This window comes from Trachemys scripta, chromosome 8 (genome assembly GCF_013100865.1).
Source record: "Trachemys scripta elegans isolate TJP31775 chromosome 8, CAS_Tse_1.0, whole genome shotgun sequence".
NCBI classification, from domain to species: Eukaryota; Metazoa; Chordata; order Testudines; family Emydidae; genus Trachemys; species Trachemys scripta.
Window position 1 is genome coordinate 21,431,247 of NC_048305.1, and position 5,512 is coordinate 21,436,758.

A 5,512-nucleotide genomic window follows, 5' to 3' on the forward strand; every position below is an offset into this window, starting at 1 on the left:
GTCCTGGGGCAGGGTGCTGGGCTGACAACACTGGAGACTGGAGTCCTCTGCTGAATCACAGAAGAGGTGCGGCAAGGCCAGCTTTCCCCATCCTTCCTTGGCAACACACCTCTACCAGGAAACAGTCACACTCCAGAGGTGAGCACATGGCTTGGCCTTAGTGGCCCATTCAGCCCTTGGCCTTCCTGTTCTGACTGCAGCCAGAATGCTAACTGGGATGGCCGTTTGTGTGAGTTTCCCACTAGAGACTGGATCAAGACCCGCCAACCCGTTTCTCATAGGGACACTGGATTGTAAGGACTTCCCATCACTCCCAGGCTGGGAGGGAGATAGGCTGGTGACCTAAAGGTAAAACCCTTCCTAATGCCTGACCAATCCCCTGAGCACTACAGTCCATTCTACTAGATCCCACTTAGCCAATCAGGGGGATCCCTGTCTGGTAGGTGGACTTGCTGTGCATGTTGGCCCATATGTGTCATTCCCAGTTGCTGGTTCGTGCAGGCAGCCTTCCTACCTGGGATAGTGGGGCTGAGGGTGTTGTAAGCTCCCTTGTAGTGCAACCCCATGTGGAAGAGAGTGATGTTTCCACCAGGTAGTTGGGTGCTATTGGATGTAGCATGCTGCTTTGAAGGGAGACAGGACATATCCCATTTATACAGCAGCATAATGTGCCAAGGGCCAGAGCACAGATGTTGCAAAGCACACTCCTGAGAGCTGGGACACTGTGCTCTCAATTGATGGATGTATAAAATACAGGGGAAATGAGGGATTGTCATGGATCCAGTCCCCAGATAGACCTCCATGGGTATATCTATAATCAGTACGGTTGCCAACTTTGGTTGGATGAATTCCTGGAGGTTTCATCACATGTCATTATCTTTAATTAAATCACTCTTTAATTCCTGGAGACTCCAGGGCAATCCGAGAGGGTTGGCAACTCTAATGATCAGCCATGTCAGCCAGGACCCATTTCCTAGTTCAAATGGCGATGCCTCTGTGGAAAGTGTGTGTGTGTGGAGGAGGAGGGGGGTTGTCAGTCCTATTCCTAGTGGAGAGGACTCTTTGTCCTGGAGATGAGGGAGGAGGAAATTGTACAAGAATCTACTTTGAATCAGCTCACTGCTGGCCTTGAAGTCCAGAGCCAAATGGGACCACCCAGGCCTTCACGGCCAGCCAGGGGGACAGAGGTTATGGAGTGGAGAATGGGCAGCCAGGGATCATCTTTGTGGAGATACCGAAACTGAACCCTCGGCAAAGAAGGGTCTTTCCACAGCATCTCAGTGAAGCAGTAAAAAAAACAAACCCTCTCCTTGGAAGCGTGCTTTGCCCCAAATGTTTTTCTTACCGAGTTGTAATAAGACAAGAGTTGTAAAGATAGTAACCTCCTAAACATTACCTTATTAAGGCTTCTTAGAAACCACGGGGCATGACCCCTCTGGGTCATGGAACAAGACTGGAGCATCCAGTGAACAAACAGAGGGTAACGTTACATTTTTCACTTCATTTAGGAAACCTGGTTTCTAATTATAGGGTTTGTTTAATGGCAGAGTTTATTTGTGTTTCAGTTGGAGCCAGCCCGTCAGTGAAAGAGATGGCTGGGGGGCTGTGTGTGGGTGGGGGGTGGGTACAGGAGCCAGAGGGGAGGGAGGGGAAGGAGAACTGCCTGCAAGCTGGAGGAGCTTTCTATGTGGTGGATAGACTCAGAAAGCCACGGGCAGAAGGAATGGATCAAAGCAGTTCACCAATAGCCAGGGCTAGGAAAATGGGGGTAGAGAGCATAAAAAATCATAAAGAATTAGTACTAGAGGCATCTATCTATCTATCTATCTATCTATCTATCTATCTATCGTACTTAAGTGTCTTCGGAAGAGCCCCAAACAGCTTTCAGCCGTGTTACTGACATACTTGGGACCATTTATCTCGGATGATGTTTCCCATCTTTTTCCTTACTGGGATCCTGTCCCATCTAGCCAGAACCTACCCGGTCCCCTGTCATTTAGCAATATGGACAGGAGAGGAACGTTAATGCAACCCCTTGCCACTTGTTCACAACCCCCTTGGAGGTCGCGACCCCAGGCTGAGAATCCAAGCTCTAGAACAACGATGGCTAAAGCAGTGAGCTCATTTGAGGCTGATGGGCAGAGTTGGCTTTACCTGCTGCCAACCTTCTCTGCTTTGAGTCTGATGCAGTATGACTTTGACTGGAAATGGGCTGTCAATGCACTTTAACGTGTCCATCACAGTGCCTGCTGCCTGGCAGTGCAGGCAATGAGCACTTGAGGCAGGGCACGGCCTGTGACCCAGCCCAGCAGAAGCAAGGAGGACTGCAAATCCCTTTCCAACCCAATTTCACATGGGCTCAGCTCTGTGTGATGGGAGATGGGGGTTGGGGCAATGGGAACGACAGAGCAAGAGCTGGTAGGAGCTAAGTGCTTCTATGGCAGTGGCAGATCTGATGGCTATCCTGCTGCACGAACTTAGGCCACTCATGGATGGGTAGAGCTGTGGTTCCTCAGTGGCTAACGGGAGGGAGGGGAGCGTCCATTAGCTCTGCTTGTCTGCAGCAGCCTCACTAGATGGGCTTCATATTTCAGGATTCAAATGAAATGCCTCAGTGGGTGGTGGTCTCTCCTTAAAGGCAGAAGGGGGAAGGTTCTGTTCTGGTTTGAGGAGCAAGGAGGAATCTAATGGGAGCGACTGCCGATTGCATTGAAACCGTACAGTTTGCGATGCTGTGTATGGATTGAATCACACCCTGTAACCAATGTCAGGACAGGCACCTCATTCCTTGAATGTCCCAGGAGATGGGGTAGCATCAGGATCAATTCCAGGAGTTGGTAATGATTCCAGAGAATGAGGTGGCACATCAGGTTTGGTACCCTGAGATGGAGTTTGAACACTGGTACTCTAGCAGTGGGAAGCTCTGTATTTCACAGTAGGATGGGAGGGAAATCCAGCCTTGTTTCCAGGGTCTGCCTCCTCTCCATCTGCCCCTTGCATTGCACAGGACTCCTGGGTCCTTAGGGAACTGGAGATGGTGCAAACAGTCCCCTTCATTGTTTTCTTTATATGTTCTCCTTCCCCATGCCAGCAGGCATTTGTTTACAGCCTGTTGCCTTGCTTAGAGGAGTGTATTCCATGAAGAAAAAGTCCAAACTGCCAAGGAAAATGCAACACCAGCAGGACCCTTTCCTAATGCCTCACATTCCCTTACTAGAAATAGCCCTGGAGCAGCAGTTTGTAGTGATAGCAAAGCAGGAGAGGGCAGCAAGGGGGAACAGAGAGGGTCTCCCTAGTTGGACTATAACCCTGGATGGATCCTAGCTGATCAAGACCATTGCACACAGCGTGATGGGTTATCTCCTACTGTGTGCAGTGCATAGACATTCCCAGGCATGTCAGTAGCTTCCTCTGCACCGTAGAACATATGCAGCATTTGTAACTCTGCCCACACACTGCTGGTCACTCATGGGCTGACCCTGAGTGGGAGCTGGGGCTGCTCGGAGCCCTGAAGATCAGACCTTTGCTTTTAATAGCTACTGACACCACCTGGAAAAACATGGGGCAGAAGCAGCCGTGTCTGCCATTAGATAACTTCTGGTTCTCAGCTCCCCATTTGTTATTATTGTCTATTGCCAAGGACCTTTACATAAAAGTGAGATCTTTGAACCCTTAGGAAAGGCAGCATGGTCTAGTGGTTAGAGTGGGAGTCAGGCGACTTGGGCTCTGTTCCTGGCTCCAGGCCAAAGCATTTCCACTGCTTGTGTCTCAGTGTCATGTGATGAAATGGGCTAATGAAGCTGGCCTTGCATTGCACGAGCTCTGTGAAAGGCCAGTTTACTATCTGGAGTCTTCCTTCTACTCCAGCTGCTTATTCCTCGTTTGGCCTTATGATCCTCCATCACAGTTAACTGCTGTGGACATGACTGTGATGCTGCAGACAGGATTATAGCTTTGAGGAATTTGGGTTGGGGGGATTCACATTAAAAGTAGATGAACCCCCCACCCCCACCCCCACACACACAAGGGACAATGACTTTGGATTCCTGCAAATGTTTCTAGCAATAGAGAACCAGAGGGACAGATATGCAGGGACCAGAGAAGTGGGGGTGTCTCTAATCTGAGTGTTTTTCAGGAGTTGCCAAGCAGTTGCTAATTCAATCATTCTCTGGGAATGGTGCATGCCATACATGGGCTTGCATTCCACATTTGGGCACGGTCAGGTTCTGGGGTGCTCTTTGCAAACGTGGCCTGGGGAATTGGGGGCTAGAATGCTGGCTCCTCAAAGATCCCCTGAAGAAGACACTGTATCTGTGGGGCCAGGCAGATAAGATTGAAGGGAAGGCTACCAAAAGCAAAAGGGAACCCCCTTTCCACCCTGCACCCTCAAGACAGCAGTCCTGTCACCCCCGCTCTGCGGTGTTGGTTACCCTCAAAATAGTTCACCTTGGACATCCAGGATTGCAAGCCCAGAGCCAGGCCTCTTGGGTCTGACCCATAACCTTGGGGCCCTCGTGAGGAACACTTGCCTTAGTGGTTGGTGGTGCAGTCAGCATTGAAACGGCAGAATGATGTGTCCAACCCATTGCTGCTGGCATTGCATGCAAGGTCCCACACCTCCTTGAGGGGTGACAGGCTGAGGAGGGTCAACAGGGGCCTTGCTGGGCAGAAAGCCACTATTGCTCCAGAGAAGAACAACTCAGCTTCGGTCAGACTGGTAGGGCCCCCCTCAGCACGCACCCAGAACAGGTTGTGCTCTGTCATTCACATGCTCAGATGCTCACATGCCTAAATGCCCTTTTCAAGCTTGACCAGGTGGAGCTTTTCAAAGTAATGGGAATCACAAGATACCCTAAGCCAGGCCAGGGAGAATCTCCATTCCCCTCACTGCCCTGCAATCAGGGCTGCAGCCAGCCATGAGGAATGGGCAGGGGCTGCATTTGAAGTCGAGTTACTGAGTATTTCCCCTTAGCTCCCCAGTGCGTTCCACTCCCTCCTGGAGCAGCAGGGGGTCCTGTCGCCACTGAGGTAGGAGTTATTCCTTCCGCTCACAGTTCTCAGGGCTCCTCTGCTTTCCCATATGGGGCAGGAGGCCGGAGAGGAAGTCAGTTATTACAAACAACTTTCTCTGAGTGAGTTCACTTATGTTCCCAGGCATGTAGCTGGCAACGGCCACAGGCCTCTCTCCCTCTCCTCCCCCTCTTTCCCCACCTCCCCTCCTTCTCTCGCTCTCTCGCTCTCCCTCTCAGACTTAATGACTTCCACATGGGCCTCTGGCATCCTGAGCCAAGCCTCCCAGCATTGTCTGAAATCTCCAAATTTAGAAGAAATATGAAAATTGTCAAACGCTCCTTCCTTAGGGGGTAAAACCAACACTCCGCTGAACTGTCGCAGGTCAAGGCAGCAGGCCCACGTGATCGGGCCGCAGCCAATGGCTCCCCTCAACGCCCCTGACAGATGTGGCCGTCTGCAGCCTGGCCTCCTTTTTCAGCTCATATAAGGTAAAAGAAAA